The sequence below is a fragment of the Galeopterus variegatus genome, unplaced genomic scaffold, assembly GCF_000696425.1.
Source record: "Galeopterus variegatus unplaced genomic scaffold, G_variegatus-3.0.2 Scaffold7529, whole genome shotgun sequence".
NCBI lineage: Eukaryota > Metazoa > Chordata > Mammalia > Dermoptera > Cynocephalidae > Galeopterus > Galeopterus variegatus.
This window is the reverse complement of record NW_007733640.1, coordinates 56,112-79,180: the sequence shown is the minus strand read 5'-3', so window position 1 is coordinate 79,180 and position 23,069 is coordinate 56,112. Positions and strand designations below refer to the sequence as shown.

Genomic DNA, 23,069 nt, shown 5'->3' with positions numbered 1-23,069 from the left:
GAATATTCTAGAAATACTTCTATACTAGGTAAAAGGCTGGATAAATGTCAATTCTTCCCCAAAGCCTTGTCTGGCTCTCCTAGACCTAGTGGCCTCTGTCTCTGTCTTTTCCCAGTATTCTGTACACCCTGTACTATAGCATCTACACGCCAACATCCATTAACAGGGTGTTATGAAAAAGGAGACAAGGTGTGAAAAATGAGGTTTACTGTTTACCGTTGGCAGTCTTGTGCTAGAAAGTTAATCTTTCTCTTAGTAATGTGAAGGTCAAATAAAGTAAGACAGGTATTAGTTCTTTGAAAACATTAAAGGACTGTCTACGTATGACAAATATATCCCTGTATGTATTTTTCCCTTCAAGTGATGTCTGCAGATTTCTTCCTGTTACCAATACATTGCCACTTGAAATAGTTAAATGGCAAGAAGTAAAGCTGAATTGTACAGAAAAATCACACCGCTGCTTTACAGCCAACGAGGGTTTCCTTCAATTTACTTTTTTAAAAGACACTTCAATGAGTGTTTCTGTTTCGTAAAAGCAGCTTCTTCATCTTTTATAACAGTTTGATCTTGGTTCATATTTTGGCCCCCATAAAATCCTAGAGTTGAATATTAAACATACTAGAGGGGATCATGTAATCTAGAGGCTGAAAGTTAAATTTTATGTCTTTTTCTTGAAAAGGAAGAATATTTTTCCTTTTAACAAGTTTTACGTTGGTTTGATTTTCAACATTGATGATCATAGCTATCATTACTGACCACATATTAAATGCCGGTACTGGTCTAGGTGCTTTATACAAGTTATCTAATTTGATGCTCCATGAACCCTATGAGAAAAAACATTCTTCCTTTACAGATGGGGAAATGGAGGTTCTGAAAATACACATTGCTTAATTTACAAAATTACTAAAAGGTGACACTAAAATTTCACTATGGATTTATCTGACTCTAGAATCCATACTCTTAAGCACTATCTCATTGAATGAAAGTGGTACAATGCATTGGGCTTAAAAATTAATTATGATCACTTATTTAATATAGTTATGGTGAGAGAACTACAGTGAATAATTTTATCCACAGTACACAGTAGCTAGATATAATCGAAACAGTATGGGATTTAGAGACAGACCACTTGAATTTAAGGTTTTAACTCTGTAGTTATTAGTTCTGTGACTTTGACAACTCAGTTTACCTCTTTTGAACCTATTTTTTCTTCATTCAAAAGCGGATAAATAAAACCATCTATTTCAGATAGTTGTAGTGAAAACGAAATTGGTGTTTCTAAGTGCTTTGTAAATGCTTTTGAAAGACATATTAAATGGATTGATGAGTGTATTTAGTTATTTGCTATAGACTTTCTTTAAGTAGTAAATTTTCTGAGTGCTTTTAAAAAGTGATTTGATTTATAGAAACTTAGCAAGTTTCCAGAGACCCTCTATTGAATTACAGAGTGATCTATTATAGAAAGAAGCCCTATGCTTAGGACTAGCGTTCTTCAATAAGGTACATAGTTTTCAAGGAATAATTATTTTACAATCCCTCGTAAAGGAATTCTTGACAGATATTTCTGTCTCCATTTTCATAGAATAGGAAAACAGGCTAAATGTGTCCCATAGGCCCAAAATGAGTCAGTGTCAGAGTTAGCTTTAAGGTTCCTAATTTAGTGGCCACACTACCTTTGTCACAAGCTGCCTTGCCTGTATTTTCTAAGTTCATTTCTGTCCCAACTTGAAAATGAGTGAAAGTCCTTTCTCCTCGAGGGCCCTTTGGTGGCCTGTACAAAATGGCATCTTTGGCAGTCAAGGAGGAGTAATCGGTGGATGGATGGCTCCGGCGGGCTTCGGTGATCCCCCAGGTCGGTACTGAAGCCAAAGGATGGGCATGTGGGAAGGTCGGGTTCTGCAGCACGGAATGAGGTCTCCATACCTCTCATTCCAATATTGTTTATTTTCTTTTTGGTTAGGAATTTTGAAACTTAACCCATCTATTCCCGTGTTTACTCGTGGAACACACACAGTAACATGAATGCATTTTGGTACAGGCTTACGTGAAGGTTATGTCAAAGTAGCCGTTAAGAATTCAGTGGCAAATTTGGAAGCCTTTCAGTTATATTCGTGTGGGCAACCAATCAGGGTAACGCATTTTCTCTTTTATTCCTTCTTTCTCTCCCTCCCCTGGCTAGACCTCCTCCATCCCACAAACACACTCAACTCATTCACACACAGACTGTCCTTTAGGGGCTTAGATTACTCAGTTTGGGTGATGACCTAAATCAAATAAAAAAGCCAACTGTTATATTTTTGTTCACATTTTTGTTTTGCAAACAGAATTTTCACAAATTCTCTCTGCAAGTAGTGTAGCCTTCACTGGCTTTCACCCCTTCAGGAAACCCTAAGAAATTACAGCTCTTAGCCCATCAAATGGTAGTAACTTACTGTGTGTAACAGATTACCTTTAACACCTTTAGACTTATGAGTTGCATCTACAGCCATATTCCTGCGACCATAAAAGTTTCCGTATAGTTTGGGTACAGCCGCATGAAAGAAATTGCAGATTGGTAAGTGAGACCATCGCTTGTGGGGTTGCAGGATGGAAGCAGAAAGGGAGAGTGAGCAGAAGTTTATTTATGGAATGTCAGGGGGCCATTGAGGCTCAGCAGGCCCTAGAAGCAGAGGACTTCCCTCCGTGCTTGTTTTCTCCCTCTGACCTTGGATGAACTAGCGAGCAGTATATTATGCTGGGCGATTGTGCTGGTTTGTCATGGTTAGCATTCTGGACTGTCACTGGAATGTAGGAAACGGATGAATTTGAATTGAACCGCGAGGTGGTCTGCAGGGCCCTCTCCTTGTCTCAAGGAAACCTGTCGCTGTTTGTCTGGGCTGGGCCTAATGAAAGCAGTGGAGGGAAAGAGAGGTGGGCCTTTGATCTCTTTGTCGCAGCTGCTCCCTGGGAACTCGCTGAAATCAATGCCCTGTTTTCCTGAAGGAATGAATGGCTCGGCCTAACTAGCTTTGTGAAGCCGTGGGGAATTCACTGCCTCTGTTTATTGACAGCTGAAAAGGAGCACATGGGGTGGAATGGACCTTCTTGTGAAAACCAGGCACAGGGAAAATTAGACCTCAATTTAACACAGAGGAATTGGGGAATTCACCCCAAAGGAGACGGGAGTTTCTCATGCTTACATTAGAATTACTGAAGTTTGGGGCTAGAGTGTAATGAACAATGGAGGTTTTGTCACAACTGTGTTATAAGTAGGAATATGGTATGCATAATAAATGATGTTAAGTAGAAGTTGATTCAACACCCCCTTCTTTTTTTAAACACAGAAGTAGAGAAAGACAAATATTAACCATGATATAATCAGGTGACTCTTATTTTTGCTTTAAGAAGAAAGGATAGAAAAAAGTGATATTTAAAATCAGCATTATTAGTATTATATGTGAATTCTCTAAAAAGTGTCTTTCATTCATGTTTCAAAACGTCTTTGAACTTGGGATCTAAGTTCCACTCGTGCTAGCAATTCATGCCATCTGGATTGTGTGTGTTGTGTGGGAGTATTGTGATAACACATTTTTTAAAATGTGTATTATTGGGATATTGTAACTGGAAGTCTGTCAAACATAAAACTGGCTAATAGACCAAGATAGCACCTGAAATTACAACAGTTCATAAATCTTAAAATTAGTGCCTTATTTTTAAGAAAATAGTAAAGAAAAAAATCTTGGGTTTTTCACAAGGAAATATCACCATACCTTCCTTTACATCTCCCCTCACTTACTGGATTTCCCAGGAAGAATTTATGGCTTCTTCCTTAGGCCCCCCCGCCCTTTGTACACACCTCTATTATAGCACTTAACACACTGCCTGTAGCTCTTTATTTAAGGGTATTCTTTAAGCTGGAAGTAAAGCAGCTGTGTCGTATTCATTTTTATATCTCCAAGCCTAGAAAAGCTCTTGGCTCAGTAAATGCATTCTGAATGAATGGGGAATGATGGCTCCCTGTACATTCCTTTGAATGCAACTACTTAAACCAGGCTTCAGCTGCAAACACTAAATTTTAGGAAAACCCGATTGATGTGTTGTTACCTGATCGGTGCTATTGCTTTTTAAATTTTTTTCCTTTATGGAGAATTATTTAAACACTTTTTTGCTTTGGCAAGTTTGTTGGGCAGTCTATCAGCCCCTAGCAGGAGGCATAACAAATGTTTGGTGGTGGTCTTTTCAGATCCAAGCTTTCTCCTCTATTATTTTTTCCTTAAAAAACAAACCTCAACCTAATGTTTAGGTATTTTCATTAAGAAGATGAAAAAGCTTTTAATTTAGAATTTTGCAGGCTTTCACTTAACCAAGTGTAGTGATTGAAATGGAGAAAGCTTCCATTTTTACATGATTTAATTCTATGATCTAATGTTAAATAATGCAAAACAAAACATCCTTTACCACCTTTATCCAGATTTACTACCACCATGTGTTATGGATCCCTTATCAAAGAAAGGAAACACCTTCCCTTCTCAGTGAAAAGTGTAAGGGAAATTTTTATTAGAAAATAAAAATTTCACAGGACCCTACTCTGATTTCACAGGACCCTAGGACGAGCCCAATTTCTGAGCTATTCTCAAGTTACAGTCTATTTCTTTTTTAAGCCAGCGCTTTAAGTGGGAAATAGTTGTCAACATTCTTTTGGGAAATGACATCTTAAAATCATAATGGAAACTTTTGGAAAATGGGGGTAAGGGGAGTAAGTAAGCACACAAGTACAGGAGCTAGCTAATATTTTTTCTCTCCATGTTATTTTTGTTTTATTTTTACCACCAAGATTATTTTTAAAGAAATCTATTTTGATTTATGTTTTGATTAAAGGTAGGAATGAAGCTTAAAACAGAGGTTTTCAAATTTATGAGTTGTGGTAGGAATCTTGTAGAGGAATGGGTGTTCGTATGGGTTATACAAATTCTGAGATTTTAGAGTTTGTATGAAACAGGAAAATAACCATGGCTTTAATCATTGGTAGACTCTCGCCCCCATAGTATTAACTTGTAGATAAGAAGGCATTTAAGCACAGCACTTAGGTTTTATAACTTGGCTGCTCAGTCCTCCCAGTTTCTGGAAGTTATTTTGTGTGACACAATACCAAAGCAGGGAGGGTTAGAGGGTGGAGGGAAAAGTAGGACATCAAACCGCACTTTTTGATGTTTCAGCTTTTAGCATTAAGGCTTATCTTTATCTATATTGATAGAAAGAACTACATACAGGCCAAAGAAGTGACTGCAGTTAAAAACTGTTCTTGCTATGTTTATAGAATTGCCTAATTTCAACTATGTGATCCTCCATAAAAGAGCCTTTTTCTTCATACTGAAGACTACTGTAATATCCACGTTCAATTAATTGAAATGATTTGATTAATTTGAGTCAACTCGCAAAATAGGTTTGGGGATGGACATATATTAGGTCTCTGTATTTGCATGTGTGTTAATCTATAGAAACAAACTTCCTGATAAAAAGATACCAGATCCTTCCCTCTTAGACAGTTTCCCATCCACACAGACTAAGTAAAGCAGTTCTAACAAGGCTTATTTAGTCATTGAAAATGAGACATCCTCCTTACCCACTAGATTTAATTGCAAGAAAGTCTATTCTGAAATATAGAATTATTTCAAATTAAATAATGTGTAAGTTATATATAAGATCAGACGTTGCTATAAAGCTCTTCTGTAATAATTTGTAATTACTCATTAGTAGATTAATGAGACTATTAAAATACTGAGTACGTTTTCAGTAGTTTAAACGCTTATTTTCAATGTTACTTATTGTCTCCTTTAGTGAGACATTTTTCAGCAAGGAAAGACCTCAACTCAGGAAGAAAAATCCTCAGACGTTGCTATAAAGCTCTTCTGTAATAATTTGTAATTACTCATTAGTAGATTAATGAGGCTATTAAAATACTGAGTAAGTTTTCAGTAGTTTAAACGCTTATTTTCAACGTTACTTATTGTCTCCTTTAGTGAGACATTTTTCAGCAAGGAAAGACCTCAACTCAGGAAGAAAAATCCCAACTCAGCTGGTACCTATTTTATACCTCTATTAGTAGGATTCAAATTAATGAGGTTTTTGGTATTTGACACAACAGCAGCAGCAGCAGCAGCCTTCTTGGTCAGTGCGCACATGTGGACCCAGAGAAGCAGTTTGCTTATGGTTGGAGTCCGAATATTCACCCAGTTGGATGGGACTGCTAGTCGATAATTAATTTATATCTGTGAAGGTGAGGGTTGATGGATTTGAGTTATTGACCTATTTCCTATCTTAATTCTTTTCACAGAAATTTTTAATCTTTTACGAGATCTCAGAGTATTTAAACCTTTTTTAGTCTTTAAAAAAAGTTCCACTGCCTACGGCCTTCCCTTCTGTTACTGTCCAGTCTCTAGGTCTTCTCCTTATCTCACAGTGTGCTTACTGTCAACATGTTCTGTCCTCAAGGTGTCCTCTTATAGTGACAGTCTGCTCTTTAAAAAAAAAAAAAAATGGAGTTAAGCAAAGAGCAGGGTGGGGGGGTGGGGGGGGTGTTTCAGACATTTGTCTTTTAGGATCCTTTCCTGGTTTCTTAGGATCCTCCCCTCTTCATCCTCAGCCTCACTCAGTACTTGTTTCCTTTTCCCAAAGGACAGTGTTCTTCTTAGTTGACACTCTTAAAAAGGTTCTGATTATCTTCTAATTTCTGCGTGAGGCTGTGAGGTATTTTCACTTGGTGTCTCCAGAACGTACTTGCAAACGCGAGTGCTCCCTGCTCACCAGACAGTGTTAAGCACTTTATTCAGATTCACTCACTCCTCAGAAAGGCCTTGTGCTGCACGTGCGATCAGTCTCCATTTTATAGGTGAGAAAGCTGAGGTAGAGAGAGACTCGACAAATTGCATGAGGTCTCTGAGTGGTTCCAGGTGGCACTGGGATTTGACTCTGGGCTTTCTGGCACCTTTCCCCTGGTCTTAATCACATCGCTGTATTGCCTCTCTAAAACTAAAAATCCTTTAAGGACTGCGAGGCATGCCTCCGGAATGTTGGAATATAGCATGATGACATATTAACGTAAGAGACTTGATCCTGGCACCCCTGAACTCCTACTCTATATGTCAGTGTGTATTTACACAGTACCTACGTGTTTTTTCCTGGTGCTTTTTTTTGTTTTTAACTCTTGATTTTGTTTCCCCTCTAGGATTGCTCTCACATCTGATGTGGCCTCTGTTTCATGTCACATCTTAAAACTCCTGTATCTCACTTAGAAAGGTAAGTATGTCTCCTGCTAAGCCCCAGGGCTTCTGCGCAGTCGGCTGTCCTGTGGTCAGCCATGACTCTGTTGTCATCGTCCTCCGTGTGGTAGAGCGCACACCAGAGCCTTCCACCTCTTCCACAGTGGAGGGGCTTATGTTCCAGAAAACCCTGGCTGTCCGAGAATTTGCATCTGAGGAACTTCAGGCCTTGAGGGAAAATAGGGTTGGGAAATAAATGTTGAGAACTTATGAAATCCTATTTTTCACTCTTTAAAAAAAATCAAGAGAACATGCTAAGAACTCATTGCTGTGTATTCATATTAAATTAGAAATAAGGGTTACTGTACAGTAGGTTTTTATTAATCATGACTTGCTTACTCTAAACTTTGTGATTTCCTTCCGTTACATTTAAAAAAGATGTTTTTAAATTGTTTTATCTTAAAGAAATACTAGAAAAAAGTTCAGAGTGACATCCTCCATTAAGAATGCATATATTCTGTCCAAATTTCCTAAAGTTGTGAAATAGGCATGTTACTAAATCCAGTGTGTGTTTGAGGGAATTCAGGGTTGGCAGCGTCCTCATTATATGAGAGTACTTCAAAAAGTTCATGGAAAAGTAGAATCAAAAGATAATATGAATCTTTCCATGAAATGGTTGAAGACCCCTTGTATATCAGAAGTTATTTCTAATTTTCCACCATTGAAGTAGACATTTTGATTTGTTTTAACTACCTATTTCAAAATAATGATCCCTAATTTAAGCCTTAAATTTCGTATCCCACATTTTTGTTGTTTTTCTCCATAATATGTATTAATTCTCTGTTAAAGCCCATCTTACCCTAGAGCAACCCTTCCCTTGTTTTGCAGCATTAGTGCTGTTGCTTAACCATAAATAACTCTTGGCCTCTTTCCACATTTTTTGCACAATGTCCTTGACTGTAATCATGCCATTTTTTAAAATTCCAGTCTTCTAAGTTTTTTATATTCCATCTTACATTTTTTCCCCTAAATCTTGAGGCTAAAGTTGAGAAAGTCTGTCCATAGCTGCCTCATGTTAAAGGCTGAGAAGAATATTAGAGATGTGCGTCTTTAAATTCTTGTTCTCCAAATGCTTCTAATTGAAACTAGTCCACTTCCCCACTAACACATTTAGTAGGAAAATTTTAGCAAAATCCAAGAATGCCTCAATCACTTCTGTATGTTATTTGGGCAACTTTACGACACCTGGAGGACCAATTCATGCCAGGCCCATTTGTGGTTGCTTTCTCTAGTTAAATGTGATGTTGCCATTAAAAGCACAGCATATTTAGGAGTCTCTCAAATACAGGACATACAAAATCTCATTTATAGGGCCAGCCCATGGCTCACTTGGGAGAGTGTGGTGCTGATAACACCAAGACCACAGGTTCAGATCCCATATAGGGATGGCCGGTTAGCTCACTGGGTGAGCGTGGTGCTGACAACACCCAGTCAAGGGATAAGATCCCCTTCCCGGTCATTTTTAAAAAAAAAAAAAAATCTCATTTATAAGCACACTATAAGGAGATGGAATTGGGTTATGATCCACATTAAAGAAAGGTGATTGAAGTGAATCAATGGAGTCTCTCAAATACAGGACATACAAAATCTCATTTATAAGCACACTATAAGGAGATGGAATTGGGTTATGATCCACATTAAAGAAAGATGATTGAAGTGAATCAATCATTTACACTCTCTCTGTTATATATGAGGGAGTTTAAAAAGCTCGTGAAGAAATAGAATGCACAGATAATATGCATGTTTCCATGAACATTTTGAAGTACCCTCATATATTGCATTCTGAAATAAGTTATGAATGTTTCCTAATTGTGAGCTTATCCACTGTGTAAAACCATTCTGAGACTTCTTACTCACAGGCCATACCTACTTTGGACTCTGTACCAGTTGTTGTGCATCCATGTGTGCATATATATTCTGAAATAAGTTATGAATGTTTCCTAATTGTGAGCTTATCCACTGTGTAAAACCATTCTTGAGACTTCTTACTCACAGGCCATACCTACTTTGGACTCTGTACCAGTTGTTGTGCATCCATGTGTGCATATATAATAAATCTCATAGCAGCTCTGCGAGCTAGATAGATATGCCCATTTTATGGCGGAGGAGACTGAGGCTTGAAGTTATGCATCTTGTCTAAGTTTACACACCTTCCAAGTAGCATTGCCGGCATTCAAACCTAGAACCATCCAACTCCAAAGCCAGTGCTCTTTATGCTGTACCCCGCTGTCTTTCTTAGGGTGTATCTAGAATACTATCATTTGGTTAGTTTTTTAACTACCTGTAGAAACACAACCTAGTATTAAGTATAGTGTGCTTTCCACATAGTGGAATGAGGTAGAGCAAAACACATTATCGTACCACTTCTGGTTAAGGAGAATTATCATCTAAGGAGAATATCATTAAAATTTCCTTTCTTCCCTCTCCATGAACAAAAGGTTAAGATGAAGGGAGTTGGGGGATGAAGGGAGTTGGGGATCATAATATAGGAGAGTGTTAAGTATTGATATTAAAGTCAGGAAATAAAGCATATTTTTCTATCAGTGTTTAAAATAGTGCTAGAAATTTTGTATATTTATACAATAACGAAGCAGACTTTATTGGAGGAGTAATTTAATTGATCTGTTATGTGGCATTTACCATGATATTTTTTTCCTTTGTGTTTCAGCCGCAGGATTTAAAAGGGAATCATAAAGCACACATACACAATCACCACATAAATTGGAACCTCATTAAGATTTTGGTCATTTTTATGTTGTTTCCCTAAAATGGTTCTCATTTGCCCCATGTATTCTCCTCTATGTGCAGAAGAGTGGTGGTAGTTCTGATTCAGGGAAGATTTAGAATTGAACGGTTACTTTTACAGAGAAACTTTCAGAGTTCAGTGATAGCATGTATTCTTTTTGTACATAGCTGTTTATTTGTTTTTGCTATAGGAATTACTATTTACCCATTTTAACATACGTAATTAACAAATCCAGGAGAATAATCTGTACATCTGCTGTCTGAGGTCTCTTTCTATAATATATGCCTAAACACATTGCTTTCCTGATTAAAAACTTTTAGTGGTTCTGATTAGACAGGACTCTTGGTTGCAGATGACAGAGACTAATGGGACCATTGAAGAATTCCAAACAGGCAAGTGACAAGAAGATATTTATTTGCATGTTAGAAGAATCATTTTGACAGCACATAGTGATGAGAATGAAGGGAAGCCAGTCCAAAACCAGAGAGACTGGGGAGCCAGAACGGATTTCGGTCTCCAGCATGTAGAAAGATTCCTTTACACTGACCTAGCTGACTCCAGGCTCTTTACTCACCAGGCTGGTGGTGCATTTAAAGGAAGCCACATGAAAATTTAGTTTTGGCCAGTAGAGTAGACTGGCCGTCCATTCTCCAGCAATCCTTCCCACTCCCGATCCCCGCCAAGTTTTAGGGCTCCACAGATTGGAAAGTAGCCTCCTGTAGATGGTTGCCTATGTTAGGTGGTGGGGGTAGGGATGGGTCATGTGGGTGTTCACTGTCTCTTTCTCTCTTCCCTTCTGGGTCTCACCTCTCTGGTGTGATGAGGGAAGCAGGTGCCAGCAGAGGCTAGACCCTTGTGAGACCAGAGCAGCCCCACGCTTGGGCTGCTCTGGTTTTCCAAACCTCTGCCTCCTGCCCCACACCCTCACTTCCATGTTCCCTGTCTTGGGTACAATTTAACACAATACGCCCATCATCCTTATAACCAAAGCCGGTAGAGGGGGATTTGTGAACAGACTCCAGGGGCCCATCTTGGCCAACTCTGCCTCTGCACAGGTCACTTGCTCCTCAGGCATCTCCTCCTCTTCCCAAGTCATCTTCCCTCTGGACATGCCCCATGCCCATCAGATGTAGTGGGGTGATATTTGGCAGGAAAATTGGATCCCCTGGTTACCGATTCTTGCGAATCTAAAGTTCTTCCAGCCAGAGCTCTCTGCACTGAAAGTCCTAATCTCTGAGTAATAACCAACATCTTTGCTAATCTAAAATCCTCTTCAGCTTTCTTGGGGTCTCTTCTGAGGGTCTCAGATGTTTGGCCACAGAACTGAAGTGGAATATGTTTGGAGGACATGACAGATCTCAAAGTCTGAACCCCTTTAGTCATGTCATTTGATGCCACAAGTACCTACCATCCCTGCAACATCGTTGAGTTAACAAATTTGTCACATTCAGGATTTATATCCTTTTTCCTAGAGTGGGAATCTCCTCTCCCCTGAAGCACCTCACTTTCCAGCACACCATCATTTGCATCTTATGGAAACCAGCAGGCCGCCTCCCTATCCCAGCATGCTGGTCTGGGAGGCGCGTCCAGGTTTGGGAGACAGGGGTGTCGACCTCAAGACTCTAGCAGCCCTGGTCTCTCTCCTCTTCCAAGTAGACTTCTGAGGTTTTCTTTTCTTTTGTTTCTAGCAACTCAGAGCTTAAAATAAAGGCCTTAAAGATAACTTTGTATGCCTCTCCTTTTTTAGGTATTTGCATAGGAATCAGAGGAGTTAATCTTGTGAGTATACCTAACATCTGTCCTTGTTTCCTTCCTTCCTTCTCTATCTGCCCCAGGGTCTAAAACACAGGACTGCCCCATCCCCCACCCCCAGCTCACCAGCACCTTTACAGAGTCCACACTTCTCTCTGCAACGAGGTATGGTGGTCTTTTTTGAAAAATAGATTGGCTCCAGTTCTTGGAGTTGTAGCTAGTCTAGCACAGATATGCAGCATTCTAAGTATGATCCTTAGCTCCTTATTGAGGCACCCTGCAAGTCTGAATCCCACTTCACAACGTCATGTATGCAAGAAGTACTACCTTTTTTATTCCCTGTAACCATCTAAATTCAGACTGTAGCTCTCATTCTCTCATCCTAGAAGGAAGTTTCATCCGGGTCATATTTAGGTGCCTTCCCTTCCCCTGTGTGTGTCGGGGGCCGGGGGCAGTGTCCTTGAACTTGGAGATTCCCTGGCGCCTGGAAGGTGAGGAACCAGCCTGTGACCTTCTTGGTATATCACAGTAGTAGTCTCGTGAAGCCTTGCAGCTGTCTGCTCAGGGCCACGAGTGGAGGCTGGAAACCTCTTGCCTAAGGTCTGGCCTCCCGGAGCATACCCCACACAGCTGTCCTCTCAAGGATTCTGCCCTTGGAAACAGAGCAGTGCAAGGGCCCCCCTTGCTGGGGGCTGACAGATCTCTTCCTTTTTGGGCCTGGGGTGGGGGGTGGGCAGAGGGGAGAGTGTTTTTTTTTTTCTATCTTTCCTCCTCCCCTTCCCCCCTCCCAGAAGTTCCACAGAACTTCCTCATTGGGTGTAGATGTTGTTAATACAGACTTCCTCAGGCTGCTTCTGCCTTCAGCTGAGGTAAAATACAAAGGCTTACAAAACCTGCCACTTGTTTTAAATGCGCTAGAAAAGAAAGTTGTTGGGAGGACAAAGTAAAATTCCAGAAGGGTCCTGCAATGAAGTACTATGGGAATCAAGAGAAGGAAACAGATTTGAGAGACAATAAGATCACAGAATCTGTATACCTTAGTGAGAAAAATCTAGTATGACTCCAGAGTTTCGTCTGAGTTTGGAGAGGCTGGAAGGTGACATATGAAGGGGTTGACTTTCAACTAGCTCAACTGCTTGCTGGGTGTAGGACCCTGGGCAAATTAGCACAACTTCTAAGCCTCAGTTTCCCCATTAGTATAACAGGGTTAATGCTATCTACGCATATGGTCTTTGAGGGTGTTAAGTGCTTAAAACAATGGCCATCACCTGGTGAGCACCCCAGAAGCAATAACTGTTATTACATGGGGGTACCATTAGCTAAAACAAACGATGCTGGAGGAGGAGCAAGTTTGGAGGGCCTCTGCTTCAGAACAGGTGGCCTCCAGAGAGAGACAGCGTGAGATATCCACACTGAGAGGTGCAGGAGGGAGGTAGACGGGACGGAAGAGTCTGGAGTTGGAAGGAAAGTGCAGGATCAAAGGTAGAGATTTGGGAGGCTCTGACATCAAGGAGTAGTTGGAGGCTTGGGTTGTGTATAACGTGAGAAGGCAGAGGGCCAGGTGCCAGGCCCACAAGCTGTTCAAACTTAGAATGTCCCTGTAGCAAAATGCTGCTCTGTGTCATCTTAAAAATGACGTTATTGTTTTGAGGTGAATCTGGATATCTCACTTAGGATCTCCACTTCAGGGGCATAATCTCATTGTTCACCATGCTCCATCCCACTGAAATAGGATTTAGTTATCTGTGATCTACCAAATTGGGGAGGCTTTTTTCCATCTGGAATTGGTCTTTAGAAAAATAAAACATATCTTAGAGGCTTTTCAAAAACAAACTTAGCGCATCTTCAATCTAGAGGATTCTTTCACCGAAAACCAGGCAGACTTCCCAGTGTTTGGGGGTTGCCCAATCTTTTCCCACTCAGATCGTTAGAAATAGAAAAGAATTTGCTTCAGTAAAACCAGAGGTAGCTAAAAGTGAATGAGCTGAAAATGGGAGGAAATCCCTTTGTTCAACTGGGGTTTCAGTGAACGCACAGCAGGCAGCTAAACAGTTGATTAACTGAGAAAAAGACATGTTCTTAAATGCTGTTCACAGAAGCAAATGCCCAGAAAAACATATTGTGACAGCAAAAATGCATTCTAGAAATCATACACTCTAGATTCATGAAAACCTTAGTTTTTGTTGTCAATGAGCAAACAAATCGTTTCTAAAAAATTTTTCCTATTCATTTCAAACAATTAACTAATCTATTTACCATTTGCTAATCTCTGTTCTTAGAAAAATGTGATTTTTCTTGCTACTTTGGAACTCAGAAGCATTTATCTTTAGGATCGTTTAATTTGATACAGTCATTTTAAACACATACTTAAAAAAAAATAATTGGCATATGGAAACCTTTTTCTCTGCTTTTGAAATCTAAATTCTGACCAGAAAAGCAGTCTGCACGTAGCATCCTGTCAAAATGAGATGTGTTGTTTTCCTAAGTGGCTCCTCTCTGCTCTATTAAATTGTCATATCCTGCACATGATTTCGCCCCAGGCCATGCCTGACTCAGCTTCTCCGATGCATTGTTAACTGTTGCAATGGAGAAGCTGTAGCTGCTGCTGAGATGGCAGGTGGCAGCGGCTGAGGGACTTGATCTCCTCCCTGCCAGCGTTCTCCTTTCACTAGTGCTGCTTACATTGAACAGCTTGAGAATAAGCTCCTGTGTGAGCCCTCGGAGGCCAAGGAGTATTGTTGAATTTAGAAAGGAATCGCTCTCTTTTTGTGATAATTTGAATATTTTGACAATGAAACTAAGCTACTCTACTGCGTGGTTTGCGTACCTCATGTTATGTGCACCCTTTTCTGTGAAGCAGAAGAGAGCCCTGCCCTACCCCGAATACATAGATTGGTATTGTCCATTTGTGAGATGGGTAGACACAGAGGAGGAATCATCCAGAAAGTTTTACTCTTTTGCTTTAATGTTTTTCAAAGCTCTTTAAGAAAAAAAAAAAATCTAATACAAGCCTTTGGAGACCACCCAATTAAACCACCATAATAAATGTCGAGCGTTTTAAGAAGTGGACCATGGAGATGATTTGTGATGTGTTTATACATGCAAAACAGAGAATATGTTGAAAACAAATTCTTTTTTTTTTTTTTTTTCTATAAAGATGACCGGTAAGGGGATCTTATCCCTTGACTTGGTGTTGTCAGCACCACGCTCACCCAGTGAGCTAACCGGCCATCCCTATGTGGGATCCGAACCCTTGGCCTTGGTGTTATCAGCACCGCACTCTCCCGAGTGAGCCACAGGGCCGGCCCGAAAACAAATTCTCTGAATGACAGATAACCTGCTCACTTTCAGTTTTTTCCTGAATTGTGATGGGTTATTTTAAAACTTATCTAAAAATGGCCTTAATTTTTCTATCTTTAACTTAAAAGGATGTTCTCCTACAAAATAAATGGACATAGCCCTTTTGATCAAATTAAGAGTAGAAAACGGGCAACCAAGTGAATAAATCACTTAAGTGAGATAAAATTGGCTTTGTTTCATAACAGATTTACCATTTTTCTTTTTCTTTTTTTTTTTTGGCAGCTGGCTGGTATGGGGATCTGAACCCATGACCTTGGTGTTATCAGCACCATGCTCTCCCAAGTGAGCTAACCAGCCAGCCCCCTAGATTTACCTTTGTAGGGGTTAAGAACATCCTGAAAAGCCTTCCCCCTCAGAGGATCAATTGGTTAGAATAGTCTTAGTTGGAAGAAGCCAAGCTTTATAATTAAATGGTGAACAGAGACACTGGTTTCCAAATGCTCATCAGGGTTCAGTGGTACAAAGCTGGCTGCAGATGTGGCTCCTTGGTAAAAATGCCCATTCTCGAAGGCTCAGTGGTGCTATTTCAGTCTGTGCTAGTTTGCCTGTGGCCTAGGAATCTGTATTTTGAGACTTCAACTTTTCCACTCTGCAAATTTGGTAAATCTATATGTTTATGTGAAGCTTTATTGAAAATGAGCACCAACTTGTCATTGCTGACCTACTCATAGTTTGTCTCAGATTCTGTTATTGCATAGATTTGCATACCTGTTTTATAGTATTTTAATACTGTTGGTTTAAAAAAAAAAATACCATTTCCTCTGAATGCTGTTTTGAATGTTTTATGTAAGCAATTTCGTATGTTCTTTTTTTCCACTTGCAGAAAGCAGGGAAAAACTTGAAAGTTTTTCTAATCCAGTTGCAAATAGGACAAAGGATATAAGAACTTAAAGATCATCTATTAAAATGTATGAAAAGGCAGAAAATCTGCTTTCCACACCATCAGATGTGGGTGTGTGCTGTTGAAGTGAGCTCAAGTTATAGCATAATGGGGGGAATGTGTTTTTAGCTTCATTCACTGAAGATGTGCAAGTCTCTTCTTACAGGTTTGAATCTTCAGACAGACTTCTGGGAAGATTCCATACCTACCCTGCAGCTGATGTTTCCTGTCACCCAGTAGGTGCGCAAGTTTTAAAATTATTTCTAATTGGGCATGTTTATTAGTAATTGCTTGGAAACACATAGTAAATATAGGCAAGGACATGCTGGAGGTTCAGGTTACTTCAAAAAGGTTTTAGTAGTAAATACATCTCTCCCTCACACTGAAAAATACCTTTGAACAGGATTCTTTCAGCCTTTTCTTTTTTTTTTTTTTTTTTTAAAGCAGGAGTACACTGTACATTGCAGGGAATCTGATGATAGTAACTTTTCATATCCTTTTCTGTCCCCCACCCACAACCCCAGTAATACCTGCAGCTCTGTGGCATTTTCTACTGACAACCCTGTCAGTTCAAAAGCTTGAAAGCTGCCCCTGCTCTCCTAACTTGTGTATGTAAGAAGATGGGTAAGAGGTTGTCCTCCCTCTGTGGAAGACATTGACAGATAAGCCCAAGGAAGATGCTGGCCACATACCAGCTGCCCCAGGGAATCCAGCTACCCGTTCTGACCCTTTATTTGGAAATAATACTGTAATAAAAGCTGTAGCTGCAGTTCACTGCTCATGCAGACAGCTGGGCTAAAGATGGCAGGGGGTACGTGGGAAGAGCACACGGCTTGGCTCGGCTCAGAGCGCTGAGACGTGCCTCCTACGTCACCGTTGTCATCAGTAGTGATATCAATGAGAGCTACCACTTTTGGGGCATCACTCTGTTCTAAGCACTTTGCTTAGTGCAGTGTGTTACCTGTGGAATCTCATTAGTTGGTGCTAATAGGCAACGGACTTAAGTGTTTTGAACCAATGATGCCTTTCGACCTATCTCACAGGGCTGTGAGATGGAAATTATTAGAACAGCATGAGAGGGCTTTCTGAGCTCCACTGAAATATAGTTTTACTAAATGTTATGTTTATTCCTATTGAAATATAATATTGTTACTAAGTATCATTTTGATTTATTGGCTAAGAAATTGAAGTCCATCCTAACAAGGCCAGCATATCTGCTAGGTACTGTGAAAGGCACTAGCAGTCGTAATTAGATTTGGGAGGTTGGGGAGAGGGAATCTTGCCCTGTGTCTTCCGTTTGCAGCGTGCTCGACATTAGAAGACTGAGCATGATAACCAGAAAGATCCTGGAATGTGTCTGCTCAGTATGCAGTGCTGAGTCCACGGGCCGAAGATAGGTAGGGGGTGGCTCACACGCCAGGCAGTGTCTGTCTCAGGAGCTGAAGGGGACAAGTCCAGGCAGGATGGCCAGGAGAATCGCCAGGCAGGCAGAGGAGGAGGAGCAACTCCAGACATTGCTATAGGCTACTGGGAAGGAGGAGCAGGCATGTGGCGGTGGGAAATTGGGGCTTATTGTGAGCAAGGTGCCGGCCTCCAGGGCGACAGGAACACAGAAGAGCACATTAAAGCCGCCTGCTGATGGGCTGGGGGATGGACCACACATGTGGATTGCAAGGACAGCTACTTAGAGAGTTCACATTCCTCCCCTATTGAATTGGGTATGATTGTAATGGTTTGTTAAACAAACAAAGGATCTAAAGCTGTGAATGGGAGAGAAAAAAGACTTAAGGTGAAAAGGAGAGGAGGCCCCGCTTGCTAGTGTTTCACTCTTTTTAAGCTTTCTTCCCCATTTCCTTAACATCCCTTTCCCCCTTTCAGAGACGCCAGTGTAGTGGCGTGGAAAAGTTGCCTTGTCTCTTCAGTGCCATTTTCTTTTCAAATAGAAATCTGATGAAATGTTTATCGGTTTAAAATTTTTTTTTTTTTTTTGTAAAACCAGGATAATCTTGAAGGACTAGTGATACGTATTTTTATATTTCAAGTTAAGCATTTCTGGATGAACCATCTACTTTGTATCACTTGAGTTTATTGGATGGGACATGGAAAGGCAAAAGACAATTCTCAGTCAAGCTTGATGCAGTCATTTTGTCTGATGAGGTCTTGAAGGACTAGTGATACGTATTTTTATATTTCAAGTTAAGCATTTCTGGATGAACCATCTACTTTGTATCACTTGAGTTTATTGGATGGGACATGGAAAGGCAAAATACAATTCTCAGTCAAGCTTGATGCAGTCATTTTGTCTGATGAGGCCTGCAGGGGCGTGCTGGAGGGGAGAGCTTGGGCGCAGGCACAGCCGCTCACTTTCCTCGCGTGCCCGTGTGGGCACAGTTTACTGTAAGTTCTGGATATTCATCCGTTGAAAAAGGCTTGAAAAAAAATAGTATACATTTGTCATTTTTAAGCTGCTCATCACATTTGTGTCCTGGGTAATCAGATTTGGTCCTGCGTAATTTGGGCTCATCTTGCGTAAAAAGAGTTCCAGAACACTACCTTAAAACTTGCTGTTCCTGCTGGGGACTCAGTCATCCAGGAGGAGGGATAAGTGGTGACCTGTCACTGCTTTCCTCACTGTGAAGCATCTGTTGATGAAGCATCCTCGTTTCCTCTGGCTCCCCAGTTCCCTGTGGGATAGCCTGGTGTCCTTAGACAGTTGCTGTGTTCTGGACCCGGCCTTCCCTCCACCCCGCTCGCCTGCGGCTCCCCTTAGACTCGGGCATCTCGGCAGGGCTGCGCCGTGCGCGCCACAGCACCTGTGCTGCTCCACGCTCTGTCCTTGCCTCCGCCTGCAGTACCCTCCTGCCTTTTGTCCACCTGCTGCACTCCTGCACTCAGCCTACGTAGTCATCAACAACATTCAGATATTCAAAAAGGAAAAGCAAAAATTATAATTCCACTTCCCAGAGATACCCTGCTTGGTGTATCATTATCTGTACCTCTAGTCCTTGTTCTATTTATTTAGAGATATTGTTGCTCAGGATCAAACAGTCCACCCAAGTTTAGAGCATCCTTTCTAGGTTTCAAAGCTGTCAAGATTCCTTAAAGTGATTTTAGCTCATGATTATGGCTTCCCATCATCAATATGGCTGGTACGCTTTTCTTCTTTCTTTTCTCACTATGAGTCTGTACCTTCATACACTTCCTGAGAAAGAACCAGGCTTTTCTTTCCCTTAGAATGGTAACTTTATTAGGACAATAGGCTTTGCTGCTAATTAGAGTTCTGGTTCCTCCATGCCCTACACTTGAGAGTCCCAAGACTGAAAAGAGATCACTGCTGTCAGCTATAGAAGCAGACCCTAAAAGGGTGAATAGGAGAGTTACTGAGGATTTATAGGGAGGGAGGAGGGGGATATATTTTCAGCTGTCACAGAGGAACAGTGTCCATCCGTAACTTAAACAATTGCAAAATCTTCTCCTAATACCAAAGGCTCTTGTCTGCATATCTGGGCTCGCTCTCCACCCCTCACCTCCACCAAGCTAACTAGAGTCTTCATTAATAAATAGTTGTCTTGAAACAAGGTTGATCCCATCTTGGCCTGAGAACCAGTCCTGGACTTAACACTTGCCTCTCTGGATACACGTACCTATTTTCCTTACTTGGAGACCTTGGTCTGTTTCTTCCTGGATGTCTCTGTTTAAAAATTCAGTGTGTATGCTGGAGAGAGGAAGCGTAAAAGATTCAAGAATCTGCAAAGATTTTTCTTTCCCTCCCTTCTCCCAATGGGTGTCACGCTGAGTGGCCCATCAGTAGAAGTCTTTGGCTCTCTCTGGGGAATCCTGAGCTCCACCAGCCCCTCAATTCCATTCTGTACAGAGAAGGAGCGATGGGCAGTGGGGTGCTCACAAGACTGAGAGGTGGATCACATCTGTGGTGACGGGTCCAGCTCCATGGTCAGCAGAATCGTCCTTTCCCCTGGGTATTTGGCTTCTCTGGGCCTTGTGTGGCTCTTTGAGGCTCACATCCATGGGATTATGCCTTCTCCATACCTTCTCCAGCCTTCTTCGCATTACAGTTGGGACATTTCATTGGTATTCTCCACCTACTTCTATCTCTTCTCTGCCCACCTCCAGGTAGACATGGAATCTGTGGCTAGCCTTGATTTAAGAGGTTAGATAATATCTTCAATCTGCTAAACAAAGCTTAACAAAGACTCCCATCTGTACAAAGCTCACTTTCTTTTGGTAGATTAAGCAACCAAAGAGTTTTTTTTGTTTGTTTTTTAGCTATTAGTGTCTTGTTTGTACTGTCACCATTTAGAAGTTATTTATCTTATCAAGTTTTTTGAACCCAGACTTAATTCTCATTTTGCTTATTTTTATCACCATAGACCTGTCACTACACTATCTTATCTGAAAGGGACTGGGGGATTTAAAGGCAGAGGCTGCTTCTGTCTTTGGAGCTCTGAGAACTACATGCCCCCACAAGCCTGCTTCCATCCCCCTCGCTGTACAGAGTGGATATCCTAAGGGGATATCAGTCTAGCTGCAGCCTGCCCTAAAGAAAACAAATTCCTCCTCACCCCCAGGGCTAACCCACTTTACCAAACCACTCTGGGGAGGAAAAGCCCTGGTGATTCAGGCTGACATGTGAACTCACTGACAGCATCGGAGGCCACCCACGGAGAGCTCAGAGTAATTTACAGAGACATCCATATAAGCCAGGGTCAGAATGGCATCTGCTTCCCAGAATCCAAAGGGTCTCCAGTCTAGAAGAGTGCCTCAGCTCCTCCACACTCTGGGTCTCCTTGCTGGCCTGAATGCCCACTGGGCACCATGAAACTCAATGTGTCTAGAACCCAACTCCTAACTCCTGTTTTTTGCTGGACTTTTCTTCTGGGACTCATTCTTACTTTCCTTCTCTGCCATCAGCATCACCTCTTTCCTCTAACCTTAGTCCTAACCTAACTAGTCTGCTTACGTAGTGTCACTTAACCTGCCTTCTCTTCTCTTGCAAGCCAGTGTTATTGCTTCTGAGACATGGCAGAAGCTTAAGTGGTCTCATGACCCCAGCTTTAATACTCCAGAGATATCTTACAAATCCCTTCCAGCAATATCATCAAAAAGTATATTCTGATGACAAGTCCACTGCTTACATGGATTCCTGCTGCCCGGCTTCCTGGTCATCAGTACCCAGGCCACCCTCTCCCCTTGGTGCTCAGCTTCTCGCGGTCTTCCACTGGCTCTTTAAGGCTCACATTCAGGGACTTATGCCTTTTTCCATTGCTGCTTCTTATCCCTGTTGAGAGAGTGTTTTATTGGCATTCTCCACCTCCTGCTATTTCTCTTCCCACCTCTGCCACCCCACCTCCGTCCACATAAACCTGGAGTTAGTGGCTGCCTTGACTAAATATGTTAGTCAATCTGCTAAAAACCGCAGAACAGAAAAGCTCACTTTACCCTAGCAGAATGGCCCCCTTCATGATTTGGTCTCTGCCTGTCTCTCCAGCATGTTTGTCCACTGTGCCCTTTATTTGCACCCATATTCCAGTCCTCCCAAAGTACTTATTTTCCAGATGCCCCATGTTGATCGATTCCCTCGGCCTGAAATAGACCACCTCCCCCTTGAACAACTGGTAAATTTGCAGGCTCACCTTAAACTTTGACTTTCCCATGAAACTGTCTTGATCTCCCAAGCAAGAGATGATCACTCCCTGGACAATCATATTCCTTATCCACCTTGAGTTTTAATAATTACTTTTACCTTTTTTTCAATGTATGAGTCATGATAGAGCAATTTAATTGTGTTATATCTGCTAATTCCTCAGGAAGAGCATCTTTGAATACACACATTCTGTCCATTACTCCAGTCTTATATATTGCCTCTTTCCATTTTGCTGGGCTTACTTAGATATCTTTGTTTTGTGACTAATATATTTGGTATTTTAAATTTTTGTTTGCTGATATTTAGAAATGCAGTTGATTTTGTAGTTTTATTTTTATAACCAAACGTCTTGCCAAATTTTCTAATCTTCTGTGTGTGGATTCTTTGGAGTTTTCTATGTAGACATTCATCTGCAAATAACAAAAGATTTAATCCATTTCAATTTTATATCTTCCATTTCTGTGTATTGCCTATTGTATGGTCCACGACTTCTAGTACAATAATGAAATGCTTAATGAAAGCAGCGATAATAGGTAACTGTCGTGTAACAAAGATAGTGAACTGTTTTGTTAACTTAAAAGTCATCTCCTCCTCTTAGTCTCTGGGTTGTTTTCACCGAGTTATAAAAAGTTGCCTCATGGTGTTAATCACTAGTGAGCATTAGGACTAGCTCACATGTGAAAATACCAGGTACCCTCAAAATAAGCTACACTGTCACACGTGAAAGTGCCTAAGAAGCACCAGGGGAGTTTATTAAAACCATAGATTCTCAGCTGCTCCCCTAACAAGCTTGACTCAATACCTGTCCCAACCCTGGGTCTGGCACTTACCACTACCCTTATCTGTTGTTATTGCTTTCTTAAAAATATAATATCCTATTCTTTTAGGGATCTCCCCACCCCATCTAGGATATTTTAATTGTTTTTGAAGTTTTCTTCTCTCTATAGAGTCTCTTTTTCCCCTCATGTGTTTTTTTAAAAATTATTATTATTAGTTCTGTGTCAGTTTCTCCTGTCTGGTGCTTTCCTCTGACTTCTGGTGATCCTTAGTTGCCCACTGATTTGTGAGTAGAGCTGTTGAAAAGCTGACAGAAGTTCTGCACACTTAGGTAGGGCTTGTCAACAAGGGCTCCATTGTAGTGTAGTTCAGGCAAATCCTTAAGGAACTCCCATGTGTTCTTGTCTTTAGCTCTTGTTTCTTGGGCTGGTCAGCTTCCCTGGGGAAGAATCCTCCATCCTCCTGCCCTGGAGGGTCTAGGCCCTGGTGGCTGGATAGAGGAAGTTCCGTCTGTTTCAGAATAGTCCCCCACTTCCATCCCCTCTACAGAGAGAAAGCATTGGGCCTTGTACTAGAGGAGCAGAGGGCAGTTGC

The 23,069-nt window shown here is 41.1% G+C and overlaps 1 protein-coding gene and 1 non-coding gene across 5 annotated transcripts in view; one reads left to right on the top strand and one right to left on the bottom strand.

Moving 5' to 3' along the window:
- Positions 1 to 23,069, top strand: part of PLAGL1 (pleiomorphic adenoma gene-like 1) — a 45,292-nt gene that overhangs the window by 8,817 nt on the left and 13,406 nt on the right. Inside the window, exons 2-4 of one of the 4 annotated variants that reach the window (XM_008592043.1) lie at positions 7,205 to 7,275; positions 11,880 to 11,961; positions 16,203 to 16,276. The gene's annotated coding sequence lies outside the window, so the exon portion shown is untranslated. Of the gene's footprint in view, positions 1 to 7,204; positions 7,276 to 11,791; positions 11,824 to 11,879; positions 11,962 to 15,451; positions 16,277 to 23,069 lie in introns of those variants that run through there. The other 3 variants (XM_008592041.1, XM_008592044.1, XM_008592040.1) reach the window with 3 other exon arrangements.
- Positions 15,380 to 15,453, bottom strand: TRNAI-GAU. The gene has a single exon. It is a non-coding gene; the product is annotated as a tRNA-Ile (tRNA).